The sequence below is a fragment of the Stegodyphus dumicola genome, chromosome 3 (genome assembly GCF_044657685.1).
Source record: "Stegodyphus dumicola isolate Sdum_Otavi_A_Nest chromosome 3, ASM4465768v1".
Classification (NCBI taxonomy): Eukaryota; Metazoa; Arthropoda; class Arachnida; order Araneae; family Eresidae; genus Stegodyphus; species Stegodyphus dumicola.
In genome coordinates, this window is record NC_140770.1 from 151,260,889 (window position 1) to 151,278,383 (window position 17,495).

The window sequence follows — 17,495 nt, forward strand, 5'->3', positions numbered from 1 at the left end:
TCGTTTTCTTTCTGCCTTTTTCGCCCAAAAGGCGTTAGCCTAAGCCTCCAAATCTATAAATTTCATTTTAGCATTTTCCGGCGACATTTTTAAATGTCCTTTTCACTTTTCAAATTGTTGCCACCAAATATTATCGCCCTGTGTAACATTTAAAGAAATTAAGTAATAAAGAATCTGCATAAATATATGTGTGTTTCTCTCATGTGATAAAACAACGGTACCTGCAGTCATCAGATTTTGAATAACGCAATCCTCCACCGAATATGGGTATCTGGAAGCTCTCATTTGGAATTTAAAATTTGTTTTATTGAATTTTATGGTTTAAGGGCGAAGAACATGATATTTAATAAATGAAGGTAACAAACAAAATCTGTAATGCAAAATCTGAAGGCTTTCAGATTAAAAAAAATATTATTTATTTATTCATTTATTTTGACGTTTGAATACGGAAGCGGCAGTACTAGTTACAACCGTATACAGTGTCATAGTACCTTCGATGGCGCCCTATCACTCAAGACATTTAGAGTGCTAGCTGGATGTGCTTCCAAGTACATCACGAACGCACGATGTAAAGGAGACGAAAGTTCATTTAGGGTTACACAGATTTAGCGTGCAGGTGTGGCACCAACTGACACATTGCCTGTAGTAGTGCACAATTTAAGATCGTTTCATACATTCAAAGAACAGGAAAACTCAAGATACAGGATATTAATAGGAATAATAATTTTTACGTTGCGTTGAGACTTTCAAAACAAAAGTTATGTTAAAGTGGCTGGCATACGTAGGTAGCTGCGAAAATTTCTAACCTGATACATTTCTAAAAGAAATAGAAAAAAATTAATGAAATTTTTTTCATTTCTTTCTACGCCCCTGAAATATAATCTGAAGGTTTGTACTGGATCTGGGATATCAGAGGCCGTCAAGCTCATTAAATTCTCATTTCTTTACTGTTCCTTTAACGATAACAGTGCATTTTCACGGAAACATGTCATAGTACAGGAGCACCAACATGAAAAAGATGAACTCCAACGACTTAGGCATTCAAAGAGAATGCCTTTTTCTCTTTAATTTCATTGATTAATTTATGCAAATATCTTGCACCATGTTCTCCGTTAATGATTGTGTTCCTATTTACTTCCTTGTACGAAGTAAAAAGGAAGTATTGTAATCGCGAAAATTTCGGATATTATATTTCAACGAAAATATCCATTTTGACCGCTATCGAATGCGATTTAACGATGTTTTTGCTTGACATCTGTACGTAAGGACAAAAAAAGGACTCTTTTACCACAAACAAATTATACAATTAATTTAAAATGGATTCAGAAGAGATTTTTTTCTTGGCGTCTTTGTACGCACGTACATATGTTTGTAAGCATCTCGCATAACCCGAAAACGAATAGTCTCAGATTGTTGAAATTTTGGATGTGGCACTGCTATAGCATGTAAATGTGCACCTTCCGTTTTGGTTGCAATTGGCCGCACCAAAAATATATAAATATACGTAAATATATACCTACTGTGTTACTCAGCTCAGTGAGCTCAGTTTGTTTATTCTTATATGCTTGTAAATTCTGCGTTTTATTGCTTTGAAAATGATTGCATTATGTTGTTCTTATCTTCCAGTTAAAGATTTTATACTTTTAGTTAACCTGTAGAATTATCAACAATTTAAAAGTTGTTTAAGTGCGGCTAAGCCTAATTTTTTATCATGGCAACCATATTTGTTTACGTTCGAAGCTTAGCAGAATAGTGGATTTGCTGCCAATCTAGAGAAACTAAGCTTCAAAACAACAAAGTAACGTCTTTTTTTACTACTGCGAATTAAATTATGCTTATTCCATTCTGCAATTATCATTTAAGTATTAAATTATTCCATATATTGACTCAGAATAGTGTCCACAACAAATAAAGTCAGTTTCATCGCCTTCAGTGTCCTTTTGCCGAGTGAGACCAAAAGTAAGCTTTCAGTTTTGTGCACCGCAAAATCTGCCTTCTTGCCCGCTGTCCGAACTGCTTGTTTTTCCGTAGAAAGTGTAATTTTAATTGTAATTTAATTTGTAAAAACAAGTGTAAAAATTTTAATTTTAAAAGAATTTTTAATTGTTTTAACTGTATTTGGTGTTTTATGTTTTTCTATATTTTTTATTTTTATTATAGATATTTTGAGTGTTTATGTATTTTTACTTTGTCACGAAGCGAGAACTGAATTAATTGAATGAGAAATTATCTCTAAAGAAATTCTAGGAAATAAATTTAACTGAAATGTAGGAAAAAATACTATAATTTAATTTTATTTTATCTCTAAAGAAATTCTAGGAAATAAATTTAACTGAAATGTAGGAAAAAATACTATAATTTAATATTCAGTATAGGGAAGCTATGTGGTGTACAAATCAGATTTTTCCAACAGGATTGTAAAGTGAAAAAAGTTTGCAAAAGACTCCAGTGTCTGCATTAATACTGTCAACCAACACAGTGTTGTAAATTAATCAAGCATTTGGAGAATAAATAAATAAAATGTTTTCTAACTCATTTCTGGCAACCCTAAAAATGCCAAGACACACGGGCGTCAAACACGTAAACTATGTTAATCACATGATATTAATATATCCCATCATCCTCTTGTTCTTTAGATTTTATTAAGTTTCTGTATGTGCTTCTGTTAACATTAATGTATTTACTCCTTATATTATTTTAGTTGCAGTTCAATAAATATGTTATTAGTGTTTAAATCTGCATCGTATTATTTATGGATAAATCCCTCTCATCATCAACAATAGTTTCGGAGACTCAACTGCTGCTACTGAGTGCACAGAAGGTAAGCTGATTTTACTATCTTTATTCTTCATTGATTATGAGACTGATATCGTTGTAAATCCCGAAACTAAAATTTAAACTGTGCATATAAACTTTCCGAAAGTGCTAAGTAAGAATTAATAATGGCACAGTCAAGTGTTAAAGATTGTATGCAAATAACTAAACTGAATTCCGAAAATTACGCTAATTGGAAATTCAAGATTCAAATGCTTTTAATGCGTGATGGATTAGATGATCTTCTTTATTCTCCTCCACCTTCTAAACCTGATGATGAATTTTTAAAGAGGGATAAACAAGCACGAGCTATAATAAATATATGCATTGATGACTCTCATATAATTCATGTTAGAGATGAAACGACTACCGCCGGTACATGGCATAAATTAAAGTCAGTTCATGAGCGCTCAAATTTGAGTAGCAAACTATATCTTCTGAGAAAATTATATTCAATAAAAATGGCAGAACACGGTGATATGATCTCACACATCACTCATATGATGGACTTGGTCGAAAGACTGAAAGCTATCGGTGAGAACATTCCAGATCAGCATGTAGCCGCACTTTTGTTAGTTTCGATTCCCGAATCTTACAATAATCTGATAACCGCCATTGAAGCTAGAGAGGAAATTCTTATAACTATAGATCTAGTAAAAACCAAACTCACTGACGAGTACAATAGAAGATTAGAACAACAAGCAGATCGAAGTTCTAATACTTCAACCGCGTTTAAATCTCCAATAAATGCAAGAAATTATGATAATAATAAACAAAAGAAATTTTGTACCTTTTGTAAACGCAGTGGTCATACTCTTGAGTGTTGTTATAAATTGAAAAACAAAATAACAATTCTTGTCCTGACAACTCAAAATCCGAAAATCGCGTGACCAAACATGTCGGAAAATCGAACCGGCATTGCATGAGCGCAGACACTTCCGTTAAAGAAAGCTATAAATCCAGATGTCAATTGTCGTCTGTCAAAAACTCTGTTTATAAAAAGGGTTTAATAATTACTCCACGATATTGCTCAGAACAAAATATAAATGAAAAAATTTTGTACGTCGATTCCGGCGCGAGCAGTCATGGGCAGAGGATATGTTGACCTTGATTTTGAAGATGAATGTGGATTACAGAAAATTCGGTTGACTGATGTTTATTACGTTCCTGATTTAAAGAGTAACTTAATTTCCGTTAAACAAATTGCTAGTAAGGGATATTCTGTTACTTTCGAAAAAGAAAAGTGCTACGTAAAGAAGGATAGCCAAATAATTATGCGTGCGTATTCTGATGATAATAGTTTATATAAAATTGTTTTAATAAAAAATTCAGAAAGCGCTAATTTTGCAGTTGAATGTAAAAATAAAAACTGCATACAAATATGGCATTCTAGGCTAGGTCGTCGAAGTTATGATGCAATCAAACAATTAGTAAGAGAAAATCTTGCAGAAGGAATAAAATTAGATAATTGCAGTCATAATGAAAGCTGTTCAGAATGCATAAAGAATAAAATGCAGCAAATTCCTTATCCAAAAGCTGCTAGCGTTCGAGCAAGAAAACCACTAGAACTTATACACAGTGACATTTGCGGACCTATGCCTACTCCAAGTATTGGTGGAAAACTTTATTTCGTAACATTTATTGATGACTTTACTAGATACACTGTCATCTATTTACTCGCGAAAAAGAATGAAGTTCTTAGTAAATTAAAGGACTTTGTCGGTATAACAAGAAATAAATTTGGGAGAACCATACAAACTCTTCGAACCGATAACGGTGGTGAATATACCAGCAAGGAAATGGAAAAATTTCTATCGGATAACGGCATCAAGCATCAACTAACTGTTCCCTTTTCGCCTCCTCAGAACGGTGTGAGCGAAAGAAAAAATAGAAGTCTTACTGAGATGACCAGGTGCCTGCTGTCCCAAGGCCGACTTACAGACAAATTCTGGGGTGAAGCTGTCAACACAGCTAATTACATCCAGAATCGCCTTCCAGCCAGAGCTTGTGATAAGACTCCCTATGAATTATGGAGCGGAAGAAAACCTAATTTAGCTCATATGAAACAATTTGTTTGCACAGCTTATGCATATGTGCATAAGGAAAACCGTAGAAAATTAGACCAGAAAGCAATTGAAGGAATTTTTGTCGGTTACGATCAACGGTCAAAGGGGTACAGAATCTACACAGGTGAAAACCGTATAATTATCAGTAGAAGTGTAAAATTTGTCGAAGAATTATCAGTGAATGAAAATATTGAAATTTCTCTTCATCCAAAGGTTGAAGATGTTGAAAATGATGAAGAAACTGAAGAAAAACACAAAATTATACCCAAAGAAGAGCCAAGACGATCAGAAAGGAAAACGAAGGGAATACCACCAGAACGTCTAGGATTCCTAACAAACACAATCAAAACCATTCCTGAGAATTTTAAAGACTTAGATAAATTGAATTACGAAGAAAAGGAAAAGTGGTTACTCGCAGTTGACGAAGAAATCAATTCCTTATCCCGAAATAAAACTTGGGAACTGGTTGATCTTCCTATAGGAAAGAAACCTATTGGCTGTCGATGGATTTTCAATCTGAAAGAAAACGAAGATGGAACAATCATTCGTTACAAGGCGCGACTAGTTGCTAAAGGTTATAGTAAAAAATTTGGAACTGATTATGATCATACCTTTGCACCAGTAGTTCGACATACAACTGTCAGAACTTTTCTTGCTGTCGCAGCATATGGTAAAATGCATGTGAGGCATGTAGACGTTACTACAGCATTTCTGTACGGAAATTTAGAAGAAGAAATATACATGGAACAGCCAGAAGGCACTGTTCAACCTGGACAAGAAGAGAAGGTTTGCAAACTGAAAAAAGCTATTTATGGGTTAAAACAAGCTGCCAGAGCATGGAATAAAAAAGTTGAAGAAGTATTAAAGAATAGTAACTTTTTGCAAAGTACGACAGATCCATGCTTGTTTCGAAAGAAAGATGGAAATGACATGATAATGATTATTGTGTGTGTCGACGATATCCTTATAGCATGCAAAAGCGAAGAAAAAAATCAAAAGGCTAATCAAATCTCTCAATGAATTCTTTGAAGTAAAAGATTTAGGAGAAATCAAAAACTACTTAGGAATCAACATCAAAAGAGATGAAAACAAATTTCTATTGAGTCAAAAATCAAAAATAGAAAAACTGAAGAAGATATTTTGTCCAGATATCCACAAACCATCTTACACACCAATGGATACTTCTTATCCAAAGGAAGAGGACATCTCTCCACCAGTGGACAATACCAAGTACAGGCAAGCCATTGAAGCCTTATTATACATAGCCACTGTAACTAGACCAGACATTACTCTTGCAGTGAATCTATTAAGCAGGAAAAATGAATCTCCAAATGAGAAAGACTGGAAAGCAGTTTTAAGGGTGATTGAATACCTGAATTCTACGAAGGATATTTGCCTGAAAATTGACTCTGATAGCACACCAACACTTTCCTGTTATACGGATGCTGACTTTGCATCTGATTTAACCACCAGACGATCAACAGGTGGAAATTTATTTTTCTTAGGAAATAGTCCAATATTTTGGTCCACAAAGAGACAAAATTGTGTTTCCCTATCATCTACCGAATCCGAGCTTATTTCTGCAGCCACTGCTGCTCAAGAGCTCAAATGGATATTAGATCTCCTTAAAGATTTTGGAATAACTCAAAACCTACCCATTAAGGTATTTGAGGACAATAAGTCCACAATAGCTCTTATAAAACAGGGGAAAATGAATACTAAGCTAAAGCATATTAATGTTAAATATTTCTTTTTAAGGGGAATGGAAGAAAATGAAATAATCGAGATAACTTACTGCAATACAAATTCTATGATTGCAGATATTTTTACTAAGCCATTGCCCAAACCAAAGTTTCTGAAATTAAGAAGTGAGCTAAATTTTATTTCCAATATTTCCCAAATGCATGATTAAAGGGGGGATTGTTGTAAATTAATCAAGCATTTGAGAATAAATAAATAAAATGTTTTCTAACTCATTTCTGGCAACCCTAAAAATGCCAAGACACACGGGCGTCAAACACGTAAACTATGTTAATCACGTGATATTAATATATCCCATCATCCTCTTGTTCTTTAGATTTTATTAAGCTTCTGTATGTGCTTGTGTTAACATTAATGTATTTACCCCTTATATTATTTTAGTTGCAGTTCAATAAATATGTTATTAGTGTTTAAATCTCCATCGTATTATTTATGGATAAATCCCTCTCATCATCAACAATAGTTTCGGAGACTCAACTGCTGCTACTGAGTTGAGTGCACAGAAGGTAAGCTGATTTTGCTATCTTTATTCTTCACACAGAGCCGTCCTTAAACACGCATAGCCATTCATTCTCAAAATATAAAGCATTAATGATTACCAATTATTAGATTTTACAATGACAAACATAAAAAATTTTTGCAAACAGATTGCTTCTTCAAAACCAGTGACAGCGTTGTTAAAGGAAAAGCACATGCGAAAGAAATAAAATTCTGCAAAAAATCACTTGGGCTGGAGTTGGCTTATTTACTAGACGGGCGTTGGTTTATTAAAGTACTCTATCATTTTTCAGGTAACCTTGGAATATGGAACCCCCTTCATCAAGGAGCAAAAGGGCTCGGTTAACTTTCTAGAAATTGCTAGGCCTTTCATAATAAACCAATGGCAGCTTAAGGTTGATTTCCTATATATTTTACTAAATAAGGCATTAATTGTAATAGTATTCATGCAAGTATTTAGAAAGTTCAAGGAAAAACATGAAATTTTAGAAAGTTCAGGCAAGTACTTAGAAAGTAATTTGAGAACTCCTACAAAATATTTCATTTTTTTTTCTTTTTAAGTAGTCATAGATTCATAAATACCATAATTTCAAAAATAAATATATAATATCAAGAATACGGGAGATATGTTAGAATTTCATATTCTGAATGTTTTTAACATTTTCGGGAAATTAAGGAGACTCTATTTCTTGTTTTAAAGTAGCAAGAAAAGAAAAGAATGTCAGTCAGTTAGCATTTCGGTAAACGGCTAATATACTTAATACACATAAAAAAAAAAAAAAAAAAAAAAAAAAGTTCACAATGAAATGGCGTAAACAACTGCGTAAATCCGAAAAAACATTTTTTTTTTTTTTTTTTGTAAACTTCCTTCAAACTGCTTAACATTTCTGTTTTGAAAGAAATGGGGAAAAAAGTTTTTTTGAAAGAAAAGGGCTTTCAAGGATAAAAAAAAAATCAAGCAATGGCCATTGTCGCTAACGCCCTTGTCTTGTGATCTTATGTCATAACGGAAGAAGGATTAGTGTTATTACTTTTCTGCCATATTTCTGTTTTTTAAACTTAAGGATTAGAGTATTTGGGATATTAGTATTTGTATTTTCTTTCCCGTAAAGTTAGAAAAGAAGCTAATAATCATGAAATTTCAGTTTGCTGCTTCTGTTCAATTCTAATTTAAAAGGATAGAATTTTTTATCCCATTTAGAAATTGCTGTTTTTAAGTAATAATCTGAATAGTAAGATAGTAGGGTAGATACAAAAATAATTTTGACTTCAGAAATAAATTACATAGCTTATTAACACCACGAAAGAAAGTAAATAACAGAATTTTACGTATAGGATATAATGGTAGGAAGACATGATTAAATTTGCAGCGGGTCTGGGGCACGCAAGGTTCACAATTCCGTACACAGAGCTGCCACCTCTGGCTGCAACAATTGTTGTAATCCGGCTGGGGTATTGAGCGTATTTCATTCCATCCAGCTTTAATTCTATGCCTGAGTTCATTACGGGTTGCGAGTGGTGGTAGCGGCAGGCGAGTGATGGTATGCCAGTCTCTCTGACACCAATGGTCAGGTATCTCAATGTTTGAGAGATTAGGAGGATGTTTTGGCCAGGATAACAATCGAAGACCCTTTGTATTGATGGAGTTCAGGACAATAAGGGCAACATGCGTTAGTGCATTATCGTGTTGAAAGATAGCGTTACGCAGGTCTCGTAGATAAGGTACAGCCACAGGCTTTAACAGTTCAGAAATATTACGGAGGCTGTCCACGTTACGAGCTATTCGAACAAAATTTGCCCGGTATGTGAACTCAATGGGACTCCACACCAGCACAGTAGGTACTGGGTCCATATGACAAGGACGAAGACGCGTTGGCAACTTTCGTTCTCTTCGGTGTTTCCACACACGGATACTTCAGTAATGATGTTGTACGCAGACCCGGGATTCATCTGAAAAGACGACAAGGTGTTATTCCTATGTCCAGTGTCGTTGCACATCGTACCACTGTAGGCGCGCCTGCTTCTGCTGCAGGGTCAAGGTAAACTGCAACAATGATCGCTGTGCTCACAGTCCGTGGGCTGCAGACCGCATTGCATAGTCCGCGCGGCCACCTGTCGTATTGCAGAAGAGCCACATATACATGATGAATACATGACGTTAAGCCGAGAGGACAGGATGCTTGTCCTCTCGTGCATCAGTGTCTTGGGGCCGCTGAGATCCTGCGTGATGTTTAGTACGGCCTTCTTGGACACATATTCGCTTGAAAATCATGGGATTCCAACCGTTACGAGCACCAGTGTCGCAGAAGGATAAACCGCAGTCCCAATAGGTGAATCCTGCCACGATTGATTTTTGACACATACTGATTGAAGTTCATTCTTCTTATATGAGGCAAAACACTACGTAAACAACTAAAGTTCAAATATTATTTAAACATGAGAAATGTAAATGTATAAGGTATTTCTTCAGCCTTCTTAGCATGCCTTCGTGGTTTAGGGTAAGCAAGCTGGGCGCGTATTCGAGAGGTCCGTGGTTCGAGTCCCGGCGAGGATATTGCTTATTTTTCATCTCTCCTACTCCGAAGTAACCTAATGTCTCTACACTGGCGCCCGAACTGAAAAAGGTGGTGGATGATGATTCTCCACAGCCAGGATTTGGTGATTAGGTCTCCTAATCCCCAGTCTATCTTTAAAAGGGGGAGTATATAAGGTATTTCTCCCGCCTTCTTAGCATACCTTTGTAGTGTAGTGGTAAAGCACGCTCGGCGCGTATTCGAGAGGTCCTCAATTCGATTCCCGGCGAGGGCATTGCTCATTTATCTTCTGCTTCGAAATAACCTAATGTCTCTACAAATGTATGTTTGTAATTATATAGTGTCTGTGCGATATAAAGGCACTCTAAAAATGCAAGCTGAAAGTCCCCTCGTGAGGTTGATGGTAGGAGAAGAGGGAGACCCTCGGACCCGTCCCCCGGGATGTTCTCCATCAAAATTGGAGGCCAGGTTGAACAACTGTCACCTGTATGATGCTTAACTCTTTCGCATCGAAGTCGCCCGAAACGCCCGAGCATTCAGACATCGGCTGGACGCCCGAAACGCCTGAATAATTTCCTACCCCGTGCTTTCCCCCATCACGTTACTGCATTACTCATTGCTTTCAGGTGTTGTTAAATCACATGTCAATCATTCTTTTGAAGCTACTAAAAGTAGCTTCCTTGTTTCTTTTGTTCCTTCCTTTCCTTTGTTTACTGTCAGTGTTTAGCTTTTGATGCCCGAAGTTGCAATCCCGTCCCAAGCGGGAACTTCACACAGTGTCAAAGCGTCGAATAAAGAAGTTCTCGCTTTACTTAAGTAAGGCTATTGTTAGCGCTGTAGTATTCAACTTGTCATGGGGGAAGGAAAAGCATTCCAGGAGAAATTCTTAGATACGTGCGTTTTCGATGTTTGGGGAATTGAGATTTTGCCCTCTCTCGATGCGAAAGAGTTAAGGCTGTTGAAAAAGTCAGGCGCAGTCTTGCGCTCCCTGCCAGGAAAAATTTCGCGTCCTTGTTTGACATTATTGTGATGCAAATCAGATAACTCCCAACAAAAGAAAATGAGAAATCTGCTATGCAGTTTTCCCATTTACACACAATGTTGGTGGCATTCTCATACCTGCTTAGTTCACTTGCGCTGGAATATTAGTCATAAGTATATCCTAGCCTGTAGGACTTATCACATAAATTTTATGTTTGTTGCATGCTGCCTTCATGCTGCAGCAATTTTATTGGCTAGCAGTCAATATATTATAATTGTCACTAAATATATAATCTTATTTACCAACCAAAGGAAAAATATAACAAATATTTTCATAAAATTGAGGGTTTAAATAAATTTCGTTCTCACCAAATAATAGAAGTCGCAGGTTACCATGCATTTGAACTGACCCTTTTTTATGACCTTTTACTTGGTTCACTAACAGTGTTTGTCGCTCTGGTCAAAAGCTTGTCATCGATTTTTATAGTATTTTCTGACAATCTATCGAGCTGAAAGCTTGAAAACACACTGATCGTAGAAGAAAATACAATGAGGTGAAGTGGTTTAAAAAAAATAGATTTAGATATTTCTAAATTTAATTCTGAAACGATTTTTCGGGCATATCTCCGTTTTAAGACCACACTAAAAATTTCTGCATTTTACTGTACGTGCCGTCGGGGATAGAAGCAAACAATCTTTTAAATGAAATGAAGTTTCAACGTAAATTCTAATGTTCGAGCGAATTTTAGAAAGTTTGGTTATGATGTTGCGTGGCCCCAACTTGTTCGCAACAGTACTAGTGACTGCTTTGAACTGTAAATTATACAAACTCTTAAGAAGGGTTTAAATCCCTTTTTATTTCACTTTAGAAATCACAGTTGCGTTCACTCGACGCTCACAAACTACGCCGACAAGGCGGTTAAACCAAATAGAAAAGTACAACTAAAAATAAATGACAGGATGAATAAATAACGAAGTCACTATCTACGAGGCTCTATAATCGAAACTAACTTAACCGCGTTCTAAGATACAGCTGAGATTCAGCAAACTTACTGATTAAGAAGTTGAAAGATTCAACGAACTGCCGAAATAGGCGCACAGGCCGAAACGCGCGGTTCTTAAATTTTCTACCTAGCAACCTTCACGCTTGCGATTCAAGAAGCCCACTTACAATCTCGTTTCTCTTCTATTTAACTCAATTTACTTCTACTAAAATTTACATACTCTGGCATTGGCAATTCTAGGGGAAAGTAAAGGCTTGACAGGAAAGATAGCTTAAAATAAATGTTAGTTAAAATAAATACAAACCCTATATTTGCCGCTGCCGGAATTTGGTAAACTTGGAAGCAGGTCCTAGAAACAACCTGTTGAAAAAGTTTCCATATTCTAAAACTCAAGAGCACCGTTTACATAAAACAAACTGTTTCCTATAAAATTACAATCATTTGTGTAGATGAATAAATTACCATATCTTCTTACAGGATCTTTCTGGTCTTCAGCAATCAATCTTTTCTCTTCCTTCCAGCATCTGGAAGGAATAAGTATCAGTATATTCGAAATACATTATGATTTACACTTTCTTAACATTGGATACATTTTCGATTTAGATCCTTTTCTTTTTCTTATTTAACTGCTTACATTCACATTCATTCAAATATTCAAACATGAATTTAACTTTACCCTGGTTCCCCACCATGTGTGGTGTCAAACGGGAATCTTCGTGTTTTTGTATTACAACACTTCCCGTAACCACAATGATTTGTTAGAATTCAACGACGAAATCTGACACACCTTAATCCGACGTACTGAAACTCGATGAGCTATGTTTAACATTCTTAAAATTCAAGTGTAGGTGGAGAACCCTACAAAACACATTCATTCTAAATTCCCCCTCATTCATCTTTAGACATGCAGGCTTTCGCTCTAAAGCATGAATTTATCTACTGTTTAATACTTAGATTTAAATTCGTTTCTTTTGAGCATTTACTTTCAGCATCTAAAATTTTATGCTTCTAGACTAAATTCTACGTTTGCATAACTATCAAGTATTTACCTATATTTACAAAATTCTAATACATATGATTTTTACAATTTACAATAATATGAATAAGATAAAAATAAAATGTTACTTCACGCTTTCTTCCCCAAGCTGGGCGGTACTGAAACTAAATTTTTCATTAATACAAGAATACGAAGTTATTTTACTTTCGGCCAAATTTTGGCTTTAACATAACAGAATTAGTCTTTCGACCAACAGGAACTGCTTGCTGTTAGATTTTACACTTAAAGAAAATAATGCTTTTGCCTTAGCTAAATAAAGTAAAACAAAACTAAGTCTCAACCGCGACAAATTGACTTCCGTCAAAACATAGAACTTCGTATTTACGCATAACATTTCAGAACAAAAGAAAAAATTTATAAAAGATTTTAACTTATCTTTGAGTTTTCGATGCTTGGAACTCCGACATCCTCTTCTGGCAAAATTGATCTTAAGTTATAGAATTCATAGAAGTCAATCTCCGCTTTTGGGTTTTCGAGTTTCCTCCATGGTGACTTTTCTTTTTCGCCCTCTGTACGCCGGCCTCTTGGGGTGGTAGTGTTCGGGTTCCTGTCTTTTCCGTTTGGCCCCTGGACGGCTGGTCTTGGCGGCCTCTTGCTTGAATTCTTGTTTGAATTTCTTCTGTTGGTGCCAATCTTTTCGTTCCTCCTTCTGTCTTATTCTTCTCGTGAACGGCGGCCTTGTTTGCTCCTGACTATCTGGCCCAGGAAGTGATTTCCTCGACGCAGAATTTCTACTGTGGAAAGTTGTATCTGGTCTTTTCCTATTTACCAAAGATTCTTTACGCGGCGGCGTTGATTTCCTGCACTTCTTGAATGCTCGAGTCTGACCATTTTCCTTCCTTCCTTCTTTTCGGGACCCTAGAATGACTTGTAGAAGGGCTAGGTTCCTCTTCTGTTCTCTGCTTCTTGGGTGGTGGAGCGGCTGGCGTTAATTCTGGAACTTCCACTTCTTTTGCGCTTGAGTCCTGCAAGAAATTTTTAAGGATTTCAAAATCATTTTGATTATAATATTTTTTCACCCGGTCGGGACTTGCTTTACAGATTTCCCCTCTCTCGTTCTTAAGGTACAATACGACTCCCTTGATTTCCTGTATTACATAGGGGCCTTCAAATTTTGGAGCCAATTTTGCAGTGAAATTATCTGGGGCACTTGATAAAGAAAATTTCCGCTTTAACACTTTATCCCCAACTTTAAAATCTGTTTCAAGGCGTTTTTTATCATAGTAAAGTTTCTGTCTATTTCTTGCCGTATCCGAACTTTTAACCCGTTGATCAATAAGTTTCTGCATATCGTTTTGTTTGAATTCTTCTTCTCTTTGTTGCACAAAGAATAATTTATCTAGTGGCGTAATTAACTTCCGACCTAAAAATAATTCTCCTGGAGTTTTTCCCGTAGTATCGTGATTTGCTGTTCTTAAAGCATAAGCTCACTCATTTATGTAGTTTCGAAGTTATCATAACTTCGAATTATTTTTACAATATTTTTATTAACTCTTTCTGCTATGTTTGCCTCTGGTCTATACGGAACCATTTTGATATGGCGTATGCCAAGTCCAGTGCAAATGTTTTCAAATATTTCGCTAACGAATTGTTTACCGTTATCACTAATGTCTTTTATCGGTGCACCATATTTTACAATGTATCTGTGTAAGAATGCATCTGCGACTGTTTTGGCTGAGGCGCGTTTAAGTGAAACAATTTCTGTCCATTTTGAAAAATGATCTACAATTACTAAAAGAAAACGATTTTTATTTAACTCACTCTGGGGGAAAGGACCAAGAAGATATATGCCTTAAATTTCATTCGGAAAAGTATCGCGAATGCTATTTAAGTATCCGGCCGGGCTGTAATTAATATAATTTATTAACTGACATTGATTGCAGGACCTGACATACGCAGTTACTATTTTGTATAATTGCAGGAAATATACCGCCTCGCGTACCCTTTTTAAAGTCTTTCTGACCCCTAAATAACCCGCTGTTTTCGCGTCGTGTAATTCCTTCAAAATACTTAATCCAAGCGAGGCTGGGATGACTGGTCTATATTCAAAATTTTCGTTTGTTGCTTTCGTATAAAACAATAAATTATCTATTATTTCATAGTTTTCTGCTCTACTTCTTATTGCATCGATATCTGTGTGTTCAAAGCTTTCGGGGTCTTTCAAATACGCATAGATACTTCCAAATTCAGGATCAGCTTTCAATTCAGCAATAATTGCTTCTCTAGAATCTAAAATTTTTTAAGTCAACACAGCGCATTTGAGTTCATTGCCTTCATCGTCCAATTTTATTCGAGATAGAGCGTCAGCAACATTGTTTTCCTTACCCGGTTTATATTTAATTATTAGACTATATTCTCGAAGTTTTAAAGCCCATCTTATTAACCTGGTCGTTAGGGTTTTCCCCGAGTAAAGTCTACCAACAGCCGCATGATCCGAAAAGACTGTTACTGGCTCTTTGCCGAAATAAACTCGAAATTTAGCCATTAATACGGCTAATGTTTCTCTCTATGTAGCTGTATATTTCCTTTGCGTAGAATTTAAAGTTTTGCTAAAATATGACAAAGGATGGCCATTCTGCGTGAGAACTGCACCTACGGCGTAGTCCGACGCATCTGCTGCAACTTCCAGGTTTTCGTCCCCTTCCAGGAATTTCAAAACAGGGGCATTGATGAGTGCTTCTTTTAAACTTTCAAATGCTGTATTTGCTTCTGCTGCCCACGTAAACTTACTTTTCTTTCTTTTAATTGCTAGCAACGGTTCAACAATGTTCGCGAAATCTTTTATGAACGACCGATAATAAGAACATAACCCAAGGAAAGAAAGTTTCTTGGCGGTATTGGGAGGTGGGAAATTCTTGATGGCTTTATTTTTGAATTCTGAGTTTCTATACCCTTTTGCGAAATTTTATAACACAGATATTTATGTTCTTTAGTGGCGAACTTGCATTTTGATGCGTTAATTGTAAGACGGCCCTCTTTTAATAATTTAAAAACCTCTTCCAAATCTTTAATATGTTGTTCCAACGTACTACTCGTTATAATTATATCATCTAGATAGATTAAAGTCGATTTTCCTAGGACAGGCTTTAGAACAATGTCCATAGCTCTCTGGAATGTTGACGGGGCCCCACACAATACAAAGGGCATGCGTAAAAATGCATAAGTGCCCGACTTTGTGATAAACGCGGTTTTATGGATATCTTCAGGTCTCATAGCTATTTGATAGTAGCCATGCGTTACGTCCAACGTAGTCATGTATCTCGTAGACTTAATCTTTCTAATAATTTCCTCTATAACCGGCAAAGGGTAAACTGGGAACTTAGTAACACTATTAAGCTTTCTGTAATCGATAGCAAACCTCCAAACCCTTTTATCCGAAGGAGGGAAATCATTCTTTTTCCTACATAGTACGACTGGACTCGCGTACTCACTATTTATGGGCGTTACTATCTGGTTGTGGAGCATTTCCTGAATGTGTTCTTCGATAATTTGTCTTTCTGTTTATCATACCGGTAGGGTTTATTCCTACAGGGTTTATCGGCAGTTAATTGTATATCATGCGTTACGATTTGACAATTACCAGGCCGTTCTGAAAAGAAGTTTAGAAAAATACTTACCACTTGCTGAATGGCTTCGCTTTCATGGTCATTCAAATGGCTGAGTCCAACCTGCGGTTGTTTCACTGGCTCCACCACCCTCCGATCCATTTCCAGCATGATCGAATTCTACTGAAAATTCAGTTTGGCCTTCGCGGCCTTTAAAAACTCCATGACTAATATGACTCGAGTCTGCAAATTTTAATACTTTGACAACACAAAAATTAATACTTAATATACACAAAAATTAATACTTTGAGGCTTTCTTGTTTTACCTGTATTTTTAATGATAATTTCCCGATACATTGATAGGTTTTTCCTTGCGCTGCTATAATTTCTGTGTTTTTACTTTTAAATAATCGTAATCTATTAAAATTCTTCTTGAAAAATGTATCACTCATAAAATTACCTTCTGCCCCTGTATCAATGAGAACTTCTACTGGTACATCGCCAACCAGGACTTGTATAATCGGTAATTGTTAATTCTTTACCACGACCGTATTTAGGTATCTTCTTCAGGGTTTTTTCGAAACTTTCGGGGTCTGGACCCTTCTTTTTACAGGCCCCTCTACTCGTTTAAAGCTTTTCTTTCAATTTCAGTCTTCTGGGTACGTGGATGGTTGTTTTCAAATTACTATTTTGGGCCTTGACCTTCGAGCTTCGATGAGTTAGCTTGATAGCTGTTTCCCCCATAAGAGCGGTTTGCATTTCTGGTCTGCTCATTTGAAGATTACCTTCGAATACTTTGAGAATACGATACCCCTCTAGCTTTTTCCGCTATTCTGCGATTTTGGAACTTCACCGCCAATTCGAAGAGCTCCTGCAATGTGCTTGGGTTTCTAATTTCGAAGTAATCTTGAGCAGCAGGTAGCAATCTTGGTAAGATTATTTCAACAATCTCCGTATCCAAATCCTTCTAATTGGTTCGCCATTTCTTGTTGTTGGAGTTTTACAGGAGCTTCCATCCAATTTTCGGCCATCTCAGTTCGTAAGGTGTTCGGGCGCCAATATGATGTTGCGTGGCCCCAACTTGTCAGCAACAGTAGTAGTGACTGCTATGAACTGTAAATTATACAAACTCGTAAGAAGGGTTTAAATCCCTTTTTATTTCACTTTAGAAATCACAGTTGCGTTCACTTGACGCTCACAACCTACGCCGACCCGGCGGTTAAACCAAATAGAAA

The 17,495-nt window shown here is 36.2% G+C and overlaps 1 pseudogene; it reads left to right on the forward strand.

Annotated features, from left to right (window-relative positions):
• Positions 1-6,054: 6,054 nt before the first annotated feature.
• The window catches only part of LOC146998132 (uncharacterized), a 71,927-nt pseudogene continuing 60,486 nt past the window's right edge, over positions 6,055-17,495 (forward strand).